General features: G+C 50.3%; 1 protein-coding gene across 13 annotated transcripts in view; it reads right to left on the bottom strand.

Annotated features, from left to right (window-relative positions):
- LOC119579214 (polypyrimidine tract-binding protein 1-like) overlaps window positions 1–17,500 on the bottom strand; it is a 117,664-nt gene that overhangs the window by 80,715 nt on the left and 19,449 nt on the right. For 2 of the 13 annotated variants that reach the window (XM_037926924.1, XM_037926929.1), the window contains exon 1: window positions 1,908–2,065. The exons of 9 other annotated variants lie outside the window; for them this stretch is intronic. The gene's annotated coding sequence lies outside the window, so the exon portion shown is untranslated. Of the gene's footprint in view, window positions 1–1,907; window positions 2,106–17,500 lie in introns of those variants that run through there. 2 more of the 13 variants (XM_037926923.1, XM_037926917.1) reach the window with 2 other exon arrangements.

Genomic DNA, 17,500 nt, shown 5'->3' with positions numbered 1-17,500 from the left:
ATCGAGGCGGCAGTGGGGCGGACTGCGTGATAGGGAAGAGGCGAGGATGGCGTGGTATGTAGGGGGAGAGGTGGGCGAGGGTGACGTGCTATGAAGGGAGAAGGGTGGGCGAGGGTGACGTGCTATGAAGGGGGAAGGGTGGGCGAAGGTGGCGTGCTATGAAGGGGGAAGGGTGGGCGAAGGTGGCGTGATGAAGGAGAAGCAAGAGTGGAGTTCCAGTGGGTGACGTGGCATTCTCGGGCGAGTTGAAGGAGTACGAGCGGCGTGAGGGAGCGACGTGGGAGCGGCGTGTAGACAGGTAGACAAGCATGGCGTGGCGTTGCTCCTCCTAGAGAGGCGAGGCGGGAGGTGAAGAGGCGTAGTAATGGGGGGGGGGGGGGAGTAGCGTGGCGGATCTCGACGGCGCGGGAAAGGTGGTGGTAGACGCGGCCCCCGCAATCCAACGATGTCCGTGACCTTAACCAGGAAACATTACAAGAGAAGATACGCGACGAGGATCGAGCGAGCGTTGTGCGGCTAATTCCCCCGAGCCTCATTAAGGGGTACCTCACCTGCACCTCACCCACCCTCTTCTCCTACATTGTCCTCCCGTTTCCCATCCCACGGGAACCCTTCCCCGATTGACATTATTCCTCCCCTACCCCGTCCCCACCATTCCAGCAACGCGATAAAATCTTTCATCTAACGAAGTACTAATCCATACGCGCATTTTCAGTTACCTTTATTTCCCAGTTTACGCTCAAGTACATGACGATATAAAAGAATCAAATCAATAAAATGTCCAACTTTTGATTCCAGCACAATTACTAACGACACAACAGCTATCTCTACTGGCACGCATACACTCCCTTTTATGCATACATATATTCAAATCTATGCAAAAAAGAAGAGACCCATCTGTTGCGCCCATAGAACAAACTAAAAAAATTAAACAAATCATTCACGGTCTACCTGCCCCCCCCCCCTTTAACCCCCATCCACGCCCCCTCCCCCCAACCTTCGGATTCCTTCTCGCCTTGATCCCTCACTCAGTCAACCTCCCTGCCACCGTGACATCGCACTTCCCTCACACGCTCCCACAAACCACTTCCAACTACCTTCCCTTCGCACACACCTCACACGCACCAGGTCCTATTTCAGATGCTGTACCCTTCTTTGCTCAAACCAGTGAATAACCGTAGCGGATTGTGACTGACTGACTGTCCGTGTCTCTGTCTCTGTCTGTCTGTCTGTCTGTCTGTCTGTCTGTCTGTCTGTCTGTCTGTCTGTCTCTCTCTCTCTCTCTCACACACACACACACACACACACACACACACACACACACACACACACACAATGATAATTCCTCCACTGCCAACCGACCCTACAGCCCAGAGAATCCCTTCCAGCACAACCTTGTCCGTCCTCCACACCTCGCTTCTCTCCACGGCCTCGTCAAATTCACACAGGCAGTTCGACATGACTGGCATAAACACACCGCAGGCTTTTCATTCTAGTCCACGAAGCATCTAATTCTTTTCAGCTTCGAGAAGTAAGCTTTCGAGAAACGTTCTGCGTATTTTTATCTTTTTCCTTGTCGGGCGACAAGTAAACACAATCCTCATTCTCAAAACAAGTCCATTTTTTTCGTGAGAGAACAGCTGCTGTGTTGAGAGGGGTCAACCGTTTTCCAACTCCGTGACCTCTCCCCTGACCTGTAGACGAAACAACCTCCCAGCGAACCACAAACTCGACTCATATCACGACCAACGACGTATCTTCGAACTCCAGTGTAAAACCTGGCCCCACGAATGCCCAGGCATCCTCCTCCACATGTCCATGTGGCATGTGCGCGCACGCACATCTGCGCAGGTGGGAATGGCTCAGTGGAAGGGGTGGGGGTGGTGATAAAACACACAATAACTTACACATGCAGGTGTCCCTGGCGATGAAGCTAATTTTGGTGATGCAACGTGTTGAAGCAGGTTTTCATATTCTGTTATTGGTGGTTGGTGTTGACGTGAGGGTTGCCTGGTGGTGAGTGGTGTGTGTATGTGTGTGCGGCGCGGACGGAAGGGACGCGGCGAGTGCGACGCTCACACACCTCGCTGCTCCTCCGGGCCCTCCTCCCCTCCCTCCCTCGCTCGCTCGCTCGCTCGCTCTCCCCCACCCTAGCTGCCAACACAACTCCTCCGCCGCTTCCATCCCTCGCGCTCGCCTTTCACACTCTTCCAACGCAATAACCCTGTCGAACACCCTTTCCCATTCTACACCCTCCTCCTCTTGCACTCCAGCCTTCCCTACACTCATCCGCTGATCCTATTTACAAGTGAAATCGGACGGCGTGCGTACAAGGTGGCGGCGAGGAAAGGCGTGGTGGAGAGGACGTATTCCACACCGCCAAACAAGAGCACCGATCAAAGAGCGGTTTGTCCGTGTTATCAATGAGACAGCGGTTGCAAGATGACAGCTGGCCAGTCAGTCTGTCAGTTGGGAGAAGGCCGGCGACGAGCCAGAGCCGAGATTCGCCTCCCATGGCCCAAAGCCGAGCAAGACCAACTCATGGCCAAACTTGCGTAAACGGGAAGTACTCGAATATAATTTAAAACCTATACATTCCTCCTCTCCCATGGCCTGGCCCCTCCGGCATGACATGTTTACTTTGTGTGTGTGTGTGTGTGTGTGTGTGTGTGTGTGTGTGTGTGTGTGTGTGTGTGTGTGTGTGTGTGTGTGTGTGTGTGCGCGCGCGCGTGCGTGCGTTCGTGTACGTTCGTACGCATCTCTGCATGAGCGTCAGTTCGTAAGGGAATGGACGTTCTCACTATCATGACATTAAAGCCCCTACTAATCCTCACAGGCTTCATACATACGGCCAGCTTAACGTCTAATTCTCACGAACTTTCAGCAGAAATTACACAGCACTTTTGATCCACACGAACCTGCCATAAAAAAGCCCACTGTACTCTCATATACTCACACCCTAATGCCAGGATCATGTTCCCCGAGCTTATTACAAGTAACCGTGAACCAATCTTGTCTCAAAATCTAAAAAAGGAAAAGAAAAATAGACGAAACTCCTCATCCTTGAGCTAGGACCTCAGTAAATCCTAGCAAATTTATACCTCCTTATTTTGAGGGCAAGCTACACTAAACGCTTCGCGCGCGCGGCATCCCCCGAACTACAATGATCCATTAAGCCTAATCCAGTACACACTGCCTCCTTGGAATCGAAATCAAGACGACCAAACCCAACATCTCCTCGGCCACGAAGCCTAATATCAAAAACCACAATCTTGCCGGGGCGTGTTCCCCGTTTCCATATATAACCTTCTATAAAGAGTTGTCACCAGCTTCGTAGATATATTATCGTGATGGGTATCTCGTCTGCCCGGGGAAACATAACCTATACTTACATGCTTTACTGGCCCCAAGCCGTGAAATGCCTAATTCTCACGAACCTAGCCTCCATAAGGCTTCGGGAACTTTTCATAGTCTGGCCATACAGACTAACCAGAGCTAGCATAACAGACGCAAACGACAAATTCTTATTCTTTCGTTGTATTGTATCAATGACAAACGTTGCAGTGCGGCCATTCTTACGAATACTATTTCACCATTTCAGAGACTCGGCCTGCCTCCCTAACTCTCACGAACTCGCGAGCAGAGCGCAACTTAACCCTAACTCTCACGATCACAGCACTTCAAAGGTAACCCTAACATCCTACTAACTCGCACGAACCTCGCCTTGATCCAAAACCTTCCCATAGACTATTAATTCAGATAAAATGCAGATTCGGCCGCAGACTAACCTTACTAAATCTTACAACGCCAAACAACGGTAAAATAAATACAAGACAAGGCTAAATTGTGATTTAAAAGTAGTTTACATCTCCGTGAACTAGTTTGAAGTCTTTTTAATTTAGTCAAGACGCATCCTCTTCGGTCACAAGACAATAGCTTTCGAAATACAAGGCTTCGTAATTACTACACGTGTTGGGATCCTCACAGTTAGGATTTTCAAGATATCCTACATTACGAACAGTGCATATTGGAATCGTAGCCCCAACTAACATTCACGTACAGAATGCGGAAAATAAAGATCACCGAGTAATTTTCTACATTAAAATTAAGAGTGTCCTGTATACATTATGCATAATACGCACGTGGGCTCGCCCAACAATTAACATGGCAGCAAGCGGGTGAATAAAACTTCACAGAACCCAAACCATACAGACGAAATATAACGTAAAGAAACAGTCGAAAGCTATCTGCCTATTTCACTCAAACGATGATAAAAATGACAAGTCAATAATAAAGCGGTTTCCAGGAACGTCACGAACGGCGCATAATGAAGCCACGGCAAGGTAAAACCAGCGTGAAGATGCGAGGCAAGGTGAGCAAAGCTAAGGCTGAGAGTTCAGGCAAATGGGAGACCCTGAGGGGGCGGGGAGGAGGGCGGGGGAGCAGGAGGGGGGAGTTAAGGAGAGAAAATGAGAAAGCAAGAGGAAAGGGAGGGAGGGTGGGGGAGAGAGGAGAGAGGGAGAGGGAGAGAGAGGAGAGAGCGAGAGAGAGAGGAGAGAAAAAGGGAAAAGAAAGGGGCCAAGCCAGGCCAGGCACAGAGGGTACCTGGACCGACCGACCGACAGCTACATTGTGTTGACGAGGAAGCACCGCCCTGGGTCGATACTTCTAGCTCCAGCCAGCCCCTCACGCGATCACCATACCTGCCTTCCTGCCAGACCTTATTATTACACCTACTCTCCCCCCCCTACTTCCTCCCTCCCTCCTTCGCCGGCCAGAAATCACGTCGTGGGAAACTTTGGCTATGGTGACTACCTCACTATACTTATCACTATAATAAGCACCTTCCCGCCGCCGAAGCCTACGTAAACATATGCATATATTCATGTACAAGAGAAAGAAGTGGATGGGTAGAGAGGGGGAGAAGAAAAGGAGAAGGGAGGGGAAGGCAGACGCACGGGTAAATGGAGGGGAGCTACAGAAATGGTAGGAAAGAACAGATGAAGGAGACACGAGAACAACATTAATGAGGGTTGGGGGAGAGGGGTGAGGAGGTTGAAGAAGGATGTAGGGACAGAAGGGATCTAGAGAAGGGGAGGGGAGGGGGGGAAGGGAAGGGAAAGGGGAGGGGGAGAAGGGAAGTCGGTAAAGGGGAGGGGGAGGTGGAGGGAGGGTGTAGGAAGAATGTGGGGGGAGGGAAAGGTAAAGGTAAAGGGGAGTGGGTGGAGGGATGTAGGGAAAGGGAAAGAGGATGAGGGAGGGATGTAGGGAAAGGGAAAGAGGAGAGGGAGGGATGTAGGGAAAGGGAAAGAGGGGGAGGAGAGGTGTGGAAAGGGAAAGGGGAGGGGGAGGAGAGGTGTAGGAAAGGGAAAGGGGAGGGGGAGGAGAGGTGTAGGGAAAGGGGAGGGGGAGGAGAGGTGTAGGGAAAGGGGAGGGGGAGGAGAGGTGTAGGGAAAGGGGAGGGGGAGGAGAGGTGTAGGGAAAATGTGAGAGGGAGTCCGATAATGGGAAGAGCAGGGATTCAGGGGGGGGGGGAGGGGGGTAAGGAAAGGTAAGGTGAAAGAAAGGAAATGAGAGGGAAGGAGAATTAAAGTGGGAAGGGAGGGGGAGGGAGGAGATCAGAACGAGGCAGAGAGTGGGGAGAAAAAAAGGGCGATGGGAGAACGAGGAGAGGAAATAGTAGTATCATACATTGGATTCGACTTAAAGGGAGGGCGGAGAAGAGGTAGACAATGGTGGAAAGAATGGAAAAAAACGGAAATTCAGAGAAAATGAAGAGAAATTCTGTGAGAGAGAGAGAGAGAGAGAGAGAGAGAGAGAGAGAGAGAGAGAGAGAGAGAGAGAGAAAGCGCTTACGTATTGAAATCCCGTCTTCAATACAAGAACGCACTCCTGCTTCGGGGATAAGAGCACTTGGGCGCGGGCGGGCGGGCGGGCGACTCCCTCCCCTCTCCCATTTCTGTCGCCGCCGTGAAAGAGCGCTTCTCCGAATCAAGTCGTCCCGGTTATCAATACCGTCCGAACTGCCTGATACAGCTGCCGATCTCCTTGTCACCTGGTTCCGCGCAGGAGGGTCGCGAAGACAAAGGGTGGGAGGGTAGGGGAAGGGCGAGAAGAGCGGGAAAGGCGGGGGAGGGGGAGGGGGAGGGGAGGGGGAGGAGGGAGGAGGGAGGGGGAGGGGGAGGAGGGAGGGGAGGAAGGGAAGGGGAGGAGGAAGGAGGAAGGAGGAAGGAGGAGGAGGAAGGAGGAGGAGGAGAAGGAGGAAGGAGGAAGGAGGAAGGAGGAGGAGGAGGAGGAGGAGGGAGGGGGAAGGACCTCAGCCATCACCTGTTGCTTATCGCGGCCGGCGGAGGTAAATTGGTGTTAGTGCCGGGATAATAGACTCGTTCACTCCGTCGCCGGATTTTACATACTGCCAATTTCGGCCCGTTTCTGGCCTGGGTTAGCTCCATAATGGCCCTTTAATCAGCCACCTTAACAGCCATACATATTAAGAGATTCAGAAGAAACCTAAACACAATGAAGGTGCGAGAAAATCCGCATTTAATCAAATATTCATTACTATGCCGCTGAATTTTACGCTCAAAGACGGCAGATTTCAGTTCAGTCAAAATGCTTTTTTTTTTTACAACGGGTACGAAGCTATGTGCATCGTACGCCTTATTATTACTAGTCCTATATATAATAATAGTAAAAATAAGAGTGTTTACTATTACTAATACAAACATCAACAAAGAGTGCGATCGGCCCATTCATTGTTAACCGTCACCCAAAGGCATGCCATTTGAAATGTAATCGGCGCCAACGTAACTCGGCGATGGTGGTAGAGGGCGGCGACTGAGCCAGGAAACCAACACGATCCGGCTCTCGTGACGCGGGCGGATCGAACACTCTTCCCAGTTCACATACAAAACCGGTGTACTGTAAGTCTCCCTACTGAAGAAGCGAACTCATTTCAGGGGCTCCACTCCCGTCTCCTTGGGGAATAAAACAAAGCCTTTTATTCATAGCCATTCGTTCGTTCCCGCCCCTTTTCACTCCCTCGAGTCCACATGCATCGCTTGCACGCACTCACGCATCTATTCATTTGATCTATTTCGCTACCATCCATCCGCCCTGCCGTGCACACTCATTCTCTCTATGCCAGCAGCATTCCTCATCCGTTGAAATCCTTTCCTATTCTGATTCACCATCACTCATTCATTCACTCACTCAAGACCAGTTCATTTTCACTTTCTCCATTCTCCTAATTCTAGAATTTTTCGTTCGTTTTCTTTCTTTCTATCAGCCTATTGTGACTCACTTTCCCCTTTCCCATTTCATCATTCTCCCCACTCATTTTTTTTGTCTTCCCGCGGATATAAAATATCCCTATTCACTTCCTCTCTCCCGAGTTGGTCAACATCGACCCCTACACCACTTCAACAGATCCAATATGCTGTGTGGCTCCCTCCACCCTCCACCCACCACCCACGCCCATCTACCACCTGCCACCTGTCACCTACTACCAGGTCGTGCGGTGGATCCTGGGTGCCTTTGTCTCGCGCCGGGCCTTTGTCTGTCCCTCCTTGCCAGTGCCACAACTCGCCTAATGATTTATGGACACCTCGGCCAGGAGTCACGTTTTAAGGCAGCGCGGGAAGCAAGGAGGAGGAAGGCAAGTCCTTAATTGAGCTACGTGACGAGGGGTCTTGCGAATCACTTAGGACTCCTGCGTAAGTCTTGCCACGCATGCTACACAAAAGCCGTTCATTTCTAGACTAAGGTTACATGATGAAATAAACACGTATTGTGTGCAGGTGAAAGAAATCTGGATTACAGCTGAGCAAATACATAGAGCAAACGGGCGTGTCGGCACCTGCAGGTGAAGAATTCCTCAGGCATAAACGTACACTCAACAACCGTTTGTGTTCATGGTTAAACATTTCAACCGCTGGCCAAAGTTTCTATTCAATTTCAGTTACAAAGAAGTACACGTCGAAAGAATGGGCGGTTGTAACGAAGCTCAGCAGCTAAATCTCTTTAACAGATAAATACGTACCATAGGAAATAAAGTCATTCTGAAATCTAGTGAGAAAGCTTCACAGACTAAGATATACGCATAATAAACCTAAGCGAAAGGCGAAGTATACAAGGAACTGAAATAATTGCCAGGGCGCCCCAATCCGCAGACACGGACATTTTGTGCCACGATGCTCCCCGCCAGTATTCCGTGCGGCAGGGTCACGCGCGTCCTTGGCATCGCCATGACCCGATATCATGGATCACGACGGCCACAAAACCTTGCATGATGTAGAGTTAGCGTAACAATAACCATTCATCTACAGACTTGTTTAGGTCGCACTCTGTCTCCTCAACCCGCTGGGAACCTCACTCGATAAACGACGCCTGCCCAAAATGTAAACACTGCAGCATGACTCACACCCGTAGTCCCCGCCATTTTGGCTCCCGTGAAAAATAGCCGAGGAAGGAACGCGAAAGGGCGACGCGAGGGAAGGCGAGGCAGAGGCCGACAGACCGGGGAGACCGCCGTGTGGTAACATCCAGGTGGCAGCCTTCCGAGGGGGAACAATAGCCCGTGCTCCTCCCGGTCTCTTTATTCTCCTGGCCTGTCCCTCCCCCTCCCTCCTTCCATCCCTTCCCTCTTCCCGTCCTCGCTCGCCTTCTTTACTAATATTCTGCTCCTACTCTTATTCTCTCGTTTCCAGTCTCCCAGCATTATCTTCCTCCGTACGTGCTCTCCTTTAACCTACTCTCGCTAATCCTCCCATTACTGTCGCTTCTCATTTCCATCTCTTTGCATTTCTCCTCGTCCGGTTATTCATCCCTCCCTGCGCCCGTCGCGCCGCCCTCTCCTCAGCTGCCCAGTACCTCATCCTATCACGCCCAGATTGCATGGACCCTTGCCCTAATAAAATTACTTCCTGGTCATTGGTATCATCTTCACTGAAGGGAATGTGCACGTTTTCTCCTTTCATGGACAGATAATCGGACAATACACAGTCATTTCGAGCTTTCATTGAAGGAAGGGCTAAAAACTCAAATTCTAAAGCTTAATCTCTTAGACATTGTCGGGGTAAGATATAGCGAGTTCTATCTATCATTACTAACGTTGTCCAAGTTTTCTTGTTTAGATTAATCTTTCAATCCGATATGTAACCAACCAGGGAAACGGTAGACAAGCAATGGCTATATACAGCAATGCATCGTATATCTAATCGCCATCGCGTATTTAAACATGGGCCAAGATTACAATCGCCATTACACAAAAAACCAGCTAGTTAGTTCTCTCTCGTCACTGGACACACACACACACATGACCACAACCGACACAAACACACAGGAACACACTGACACACACACACACTGACTGCACACACACATGACTGACACACACACACTGACTACACACACACACACACACTGACACACACACACACACACTGACACACACACACACACTGACACACACACACACACACACACACACACACACACACACACACACACACACACACACACACACACACACACACACACTCTTCAAAAGCTCTTGAGGTTCTTCCCTTCGGGGGGCCTTGCCTAAGACTGGCGTCATCGTCATCGTCGTCGTCGCCAAACTCCCCTCTTCCTCTTTTCTTTTTTTTTCTTCACCCTTTTCACTTTCCTTCTCCCACTTCTGCTGCTGCTCTGCCTTTATCTCCCTCTTGACGGCCCCTCTGCCTGCTGCCCCCACCCGAACCCTGGCTTCGGATTTCCCTTTCAAGACCCCCTAGGCAGACCGACCCACCTATGGCAACTCTCCACGCCCTCTTCCTTCCTTCCCTCCCTCCCTCCCAGGCGCGGCCTCAGCCCTCCTTGCCACACCCTATCCATAATCCACCTTCCATTACTGATCGGTAAAAGCCCTTTTAGAATCGGGGCGGCAGATGCCCTAGCCAAATGCTGCAACAAACCCGAGTCGAAGAGAAATTATGGTTCGGCTATGTGGCCAGGTTATCCCCCCCCCACTCTCTTTCCCTCTCCCTTCGGCAGCGGAATACCGTTTCGGAGGATGACCTTTATGGAAAACTAAATCATGAGCTATTTTCTAATTTGATTTTTAAGTAATGTGACCGACCCCACAATAACACTGCGAAACCAATAACCATCCGTCTAATTAAACCGGACGCTGGTGACGGCGTCCACAATATTGCAACATCTAATTAAAATACCTTTCCTGAGAATATAAAAGCCCATCACGTTATAATATGGTATTTCCCCATTTCGACAGCCCCGGAAGGCCGGCCAAACGGGACAATGCAAGCCCGAAAGAGAAATGCGGAGCTCCCTCAAAATTACATTAAAAAATACCGCGGTCATATATCGGATGCTTCTCATTTGCGGGCTAATATCCGGACTCCCATTAACAGGGGAAAATTCCGTCATACAGCATCGCCTAGTACACAAAGCGGTTCCTTCACAAGACACGAAATTCCACGGAGTTCACAAACTTGAACTCTCAGTTCTTCGCCGAGTGCTTTCGATGAACAAAAGATGGCCTACACAACAACTCAAATCCACAGAGGCACGTGTCTGTAATTTGATCAGCAATCAAACGCACACACCAGGAGCACGCTATGCCTACACACCCACTCGAAAATAAGTGTATATAAATAACCACTTGTAAACATTCAAGGCGTCCACCCAACATACCGTGTTCTAAGAAGCCCATCAATCAAGGCCAGATGCAATCTTACACAATCGTCACTCACCTGAAAAGAAAAACAAATAAATCTTAAACCATCCTGATACATGCTTGTCATAATCATCTGGCAAAAACAACTTTGGTTCGAACATCTGCTTACTGTACAATCAAGGCTTTTTGTTACCTAACCTATTTTTACAAAAACCTTTAAAAACAAGGTCCTTCAAATCCCCACCAACGACAAGAACAGAAATGGAAATTATCGCATATTCTTTTGAATTCGCTTTCATGCCTACATTATTTAAGTGACAACGGAGCCATTATCTTCCTCATTATTCATTCGGCAAAGTTCTATTAGTAGGAGACTGCAATGACTACATCCGCCTCTATTTTTGTAAGTAGTCCCCACTCTACAAACTCTCTCGCTGCCATTTCCTGATCTGCAATCCAAAGCGATCATTGCTCAACCCACCTCTTCTCTCCCTGCCCCCTCCCTTCCCCTAACTTCCCCCCTCACCCTCACTTCCTCTCATCTTCCCCATCACCCTCACTTCCCCCCTCGAGTCCCCTCCCTGCCCTTTCGCCCTCATCTCCCCTCCTCCCAGCCCTTTCGCCCTCATCTCCCCTCCTGTTCCACCCTCCCGTTTTCCCCCTTTTTGTTTACCCTCACTCCTGGGCGCCGTTCAATCCCTTTTCCTCAGTCCCGCTGTCAGAATCAACCCGACGCCTCGCCAACCCCTCTCCCCCCTTTCCCTCCGCCCCTCAACCCATCCCACCCCTTCCGCCTCAGGCAAAACAACCACTCCCCTCTCCCCTCCTCCAATCTCACCCCCACCCGCTCGCAACTCTATACGAGCAATACCCAAAGGACGCAAATAAGACGCGCTAGAGGACTCCCAACCAAGTCTCCCGAGTCAACCTTGGCTGGTGTCTGGAGGTAACATGCTTAGCCCCCACCCCCCTCACGCGCCCATCGCGGCCTTGGGCTCGCGTCGGGCGGCAAATTACCCATTCAGGAAGTTCAGGAGATGTGCACAGAACTCCCCAAAACTCCAATAGAAAGGAAGTAAACGAGACCCCAATTATACATAAATGCATCATACATGATCACACGCAATATATTTGTATGTGCCATAGCGGAGTACCAATTGGAGAAGGGACTACTCTTCGTAAATCCAACATGCACGACAGCCAACAGGAAAAATACGTGGGAGAGAAAGAAAAGCCGATCACATTCACAACATCTCCAATGCAATGCCCAACCTTTAATGAATATACACCGTAAAACAAAAAAAATGCCCTATATTGTTCTTCTCCGTGCATTGACGCCGTAAATCTCCAGCCTGCCTTTCTCTGCGCCGGCCAATGGTATTTTGGACTTGTTTACAATGCATGTTAGCGCTGACAAGTGGGGTGGTTGTAGGCGGAAGGTGTGGTTTATTGGAAGGCGCTTAGTTTTCTCTCGCTCGGAATGTCGATGGGCGCGAACGACTAGAAGAGAGGGGTAGGGAGGGGAAGAGAGAAGGAAAATATAGAATATACCGAGGGTTAGAGCGGGGGTGAGACAAGGGGAGGGCGAGAGAGGGGGAAAGAGAAATGAGAGGAAAGATTGAGATAGGAGAGGGGGGAGAGGCGAGGAGAGAGATTGAGATAAGAGAGGAGAGGAGAGGAGAGATTGAGATAAGAGAGGAGAGGAGAGGAGAGAGGGGAGAGAGAGAGAGAGAGAAGGAGAGGAGAGAGAGAGAAAAGGAGAGGAGAGGAGAGGAGAGAGAGAGAGAGAGAGAGAGAGAGAGAGAGAGAGAGAGGAGAGAGAGAGAGAGAGAGAGAGGAGAGGAAAGAGAGAGAGAAGAGAGAAAGAGGAGAGAAGAGGAGAGAGAGAAAGAGAGAGAGAGAGAAAAAGAGAAGAGAAAAAGGAGAGAGAGAGAAAGAGAGAGGGAGAGAGAGAGAGAGAAAGAGAGAGAGAGAGAGAAGAGAGAGAGAGAGAGAGAGAAGAGGAGAAGAGAGAAGAGGAAAGAGAGAGAGAAGAGAAGAGAAAGAGAGAGAAGAAGAGAGGGAGAGAGATGAAAAGAAGAGAGAAAGAAAGAGAGAGAAGATAGGAAGCAAAAGCTAAGCCCCATGAACAGAAACAGAACCAAAAGGCAGGAAGGAGAGAAGAGGAGAGAAATGGAGAAAAAAGTGCGGTTCTTCCCTCCCCAATACCATCAACGTCGCATCCTCCATCATCTACATGCACATGCCTTGAGAGCAGAGCGGAGGTAAGGAGACACTCCCGCCACCCACATCTCCAATAATTATTTGCCTCTTCGCGCCGGCCGTCCTTTCAGAGAAAATGCGCTCTCCGAACCAGATCATTATAGACATTTCTACAGGTTCCCGTTCCGTTCCTGTTCCCATTCCCATCCCCGGCCATAAAAAAAATAATAAAACATTAATAAGGAGAAAAATCATGACAGGACTTAAGGCTTCCTATCAAGAAACTCGTGCGTTCAGTCCCCCTCACCCCACCTTTCCCGAGACTCCTTAGTAACTACCATCTCCCCACCTACCCCCACCCCGTCTCCAAGCAACTCTTAATACCCGCCCATACCCTTAACCCCCCCCCCCTCACCCCCGCGCACATCGCAAATCCGGCCTCAGACGTTCCAAAATGCGGCATTTGTCGAGCAGCCGTCATCGTTCCCGGCCGTGTATGTTCAGACCGCACGTCTAACTCCAACGTAATGAAGGTAATACCTCGAGCTCTAAGGCCCCAATTTGTGGCATCATCGCCGTCTATAATGGTTTCTCCTCCGGCGGAAAGACACACATCCTTCTCTCCTTCCTTCTTTTCCTTTCCTTCCCTTCCTGCCTGCTTGCCTTCGTGTCGCTCACTTGCAGTCGTAGTTGTAATAATAATGGTCATCTCGACATCATCAATACTTTCCCAAGATGTAATTCGCATCCAAAACGCCGCAAGCAATGGAGTCGGGGGCCGTAAAATAAGAGAAAAAAAGGGAAGTAAAAAGAATAAGGCAGCTGCGGCGGCAGACGACGTCGACGACGAACTCAATCTCCAATATTTCGGGAACGGCGATAAAAGGGGACGAGCGGCAGCCCATCTAGCCAATCACGGCCAGGTAGGAGGAGACGGCCAAGGAATACCCACGTCATCCAATTTTCCATCAAAATCAGGTGCCACAATATCGATTCGATTTCCCCGAGAGAGCCAAGCCAGCAGGGAGCGAGCGAGCGAGTCTTCGGCCACTTACGGGACTCGGCCAATAACGAGCGACACTATTTACTGGGTTCGGGTCCGCGGCGCGTCCTCGGAGTGACGTTGACGCCGGCTTGTCGAGGGGGACGGAGCTCGCGGTTCAGGAGGAAGAACAAAGGCACTATCACTTAACTGACAGATTGGCGCTCACTGCGAAAATACCTCCAATTTACTCTAACTCTCAGTAAACTAACAAAACACTACACAAGGTAAGTCTGGAGAGCAAAAAGTACAACAGTAATGTAACCATTTTTCCCCCCCGACTTTTTTAAACGGCACTTTGACAAAGAAAAAAAAGCAGGATCGTATATAAGAAACTAATTCGGTGGAACAATACCATAAAAAAAAAGGAAAATGAAAAGAAAAGGAAAAAAAAAAAAAACACGGTGACTCTGCAGCAATCACAACAAGGCTTGAAAGGCACGAGTCGAGAGGGCGGGACGAAGCAAAGCGAGGCAAGGCGAGGCAAGGCGAGGCAAGGCGAGGCAAGGCGAGGGCGAGAGAGAAGAGGAAGAATCGGACAACCTGGGCTGACGGGGAAAACGAGATGGAGGTTTTCCTTGTCGGGCGTCGAGTGAGGTTCATCATTAGCAGATAACAACGAAGGTAATTGCGCGGCAGACGCAGATGGTATCGTATGGCAATTACGCCCTTCGCCTAAAACTCAAATCTGCCAAAACTGCCATACAAACGCAGCGGCCTCGAAGCTTTCACATCCGAGTTTACAGCTCCTACCCACGCTTTCTCTACCAAAATATCAAATAAATGCTATGATAAGATCCCATTCACCTGTATGAAATTAACATAAAAACACTACAATTTAGGCAACCACTCAACGCCACGCATTGAATTGGCTCACGGAACTACATGGTTAAACTCTGACAGACAAGCGGAACTAGTGTCTTTTTCACCCCCTACCCCCCAAAAAAAAAAAATCTATGCAAATCGAAGATGAAACGATTCAAGGTAATCATCATCTGTCAACACGATTCCCGAGGGAAGGCACGACGCCCTGGCACAGCCCTATAGAAACTCATCCCCGCCCTCAGCACGCATGCACGCACGCACTTGCAATTAGAAATCAGCAAGAGAAAGGGGGGGGCGGGGGGCTAGTTGGTGAAAGCGGGAAAGGGGGAAGGATAGGGTAGACGGTAGAGAAGACAAGAGGCAGAATGAAAGGAGGGAGGGGAGGGAGGCAGAATGAAAGGAGGGAGGGGAGGGAGGCAGAATGAAAGGAGGGAGGGGAGGGAGGCAGAATGAAAGGAGGGAGGGGAGGGAGGCAGAATGAAAGGAGAGAGGGGAGGGAGGCAGAATGAAAGGAGAGGGGGAGGGGGGGGGAGGGAGGCAGAATGAAAGGAGAGAGGGGGAGGGGGGGAGGGAGGGAGAATGAAAGGAGAGAGGGGGAGGGGGGGAGGGAGGGAGAATGAAAGGAGAGAGGGGGAGGGAGGGAGAATGAAAGGAGAGAGGGAGAGGGGGGAGGGAGGGAGAATGAAAGGAGAGAGAGGGGGAGGAGGGAGAATGAAAGGAGAGGAGGGGGAGGGGGGGGAGAATGAAAGGAGAGAGGGGGAGGGGGGAGGGAGGGAGAATGAAAGGAGAGAGGGGGAGGGGGGGGGAGAATGAAAGGAGAGAGAGAGAGGGGAGGGAGGGAGAATGAAAGGAGAGAGAGAGAGGGGAGGGAGGGAGAATGAAAGGAGAGAGAGAGAGGGGAGGGAGGGAGAATGAAAGGAGAGAGAGAGAGGGGAGGAGGGAGAATGAAAGGAGAGAGAGAGGGGAGGAGGAGAGATGAAAGGAGAGAGAGAGGGGAGGGAGGGAGAATGAAAGGAACGGGAAGGTGAGACATAGCAGAGGGGGCAGAACGAGGAGAACGAACAGGAGGAAAAGAAGGGATAGAGAAGAGGGAGGAGGGCAGAACATGACAGATAAGGAAAAGGAAGGAAAAGAAGTGAAAGGCGAGAGAAAAAAAAAAGGCAAGGGAAGTCAGGGAGGCGAGGGAACTCGGGAGTTCCGCCAACCTAAGAGAAAAGACAAACAAGGGGCAGTGGGCAGTGGGTCGGAAATCGCTCGCGCTTGGCTTCAGGCACGTACCGTCGCAGCTGACACTACATAAACAGGTCTCGGTAATCTCAATTCAATTAACTAGGGTGTATATAAAAGAACGTAATATTTCCTTCTCACGACTACTAGGCCTACTGAGACAAAAGGAGGGGACATGGAGTTTTTTTTAATAGATATTCTAAGTTGTAATTCCCTGAATTGGAATTCTACGTAATTCCAACTAAATACTATGTGCTATCCTCACTACTTAAAAAACGAAAAATATGAGTGATAAAAATGCTGAAATGAACTCGCACTCAATATAATAATACCTACGCGCTAACTTCAAGACCGCTAAAAGAAACTAGTAACCGAGCAGAAAAAGTGGAGGTGTGGGGTGAGGGGTGAGGGGAGAAAAAAGCAACTATCTTCAAACAAGCACGCTTGCGATGACTACATCTCGGTATAATTGAATATGTGAGCAGCAGTTCTCAAGGTCGTGACATCGGGCCTCCGCGTATCATTATAGCAAGGGAGCGGTTTTTCATAGCGGACGCTGGCGGGGAGGTGTTGGCCTCGCCGTGTTCCTAAGGGTTTTTGCCGACCGGGTGGCGGCGGTGGCACAGCCTGGCCAGGTGGTTGGCAGGGGCGACGGCACCGCCCCGATAATGGCGAGGCCCACAGACTCTGCGCTAAAGGGTGCCTAGCCTCGCCTGCCGACGGACGACCGACTATTCAACTACTCTGCTGTTGGCGATAGACAAGAGGGAGGGAGGGAGGGAGGGAGAGAGGGAGGGAGGGAGAGAAAGAAAGGGAGGGAGGGAGGAAAGAAGAGGGAGGGAGAGAAAGAAAGGGAGGGAGGGAGAGAAAGAAAGGGAGGGAGGGAGAGAAAGAAAGGGAGAGAGGGAGGGAAAGAAAGGGAGAGAGAGGGAAAGAAAGGGAGAGAGGGAGGGAAAGAAAGGGAGAGAGGGAGGAAAAGAAAGGGAGGATAGGTAGGGAAAGAAAGGGAGAAGGAGAGGGAGAGGCTGCGGGCACTGAAAAAGGCAGACGCCACCATGCAGCATCAATCATCATCGCTCACCCACGTCAATAAAAGCTAAGCGGAGCTAGCATAAATATCGCAGCTGTAACCTTACACGATGCGACTTCAGCTCCTACTCCGTCCTGATGTCAAAGGCGTTGAAATTCAGGTCACCTCTCGCAAACTCGGGCTCCATTCGTACACGCAGTTCGTTTTACATTTTGGCACCAACTTTTATTATGAAACAAAGGAGATGAGAACTGGCGAGCCCAGCCTCCTATCACAGACATTTGCGCGATACACCGAGGTTCCACTATCAGGAGAAGTATTAGTTAATAGTCTAGCACACCATTTACCATAACCATACAAGGAAGGTATGACCAAGGAAGAGCATGGTGCGGGTGGAGCACCCCTAAGCTACGTTTAAGGAGCAGCATGGGCGTGGGTAGGTCCCGGATGTGGTGACGTCACCAGCAATATGCGGGGGTGATGCCAGCCACGTTAA

The sequence above is a fragment of the Penaeus monodon genome, chromosome 12 (assembly GCF_015228065.2).
Source record: "Penaeus monodon isolate SGIC_2016 chromosome 12, NSTDA_Pmon_1, whole genome shotgun sequence".
NCBI classification, from domain to species: domain Eukaryota; kingdom Metazoa; phylum Arthropoda; class Malacostraca; order Decapoda; family Penaeidae; genus Penaeus; species Penaeus monodon.
This window is presented reverse-complemented; position numbering and strand designations above follow the sequence as displayed.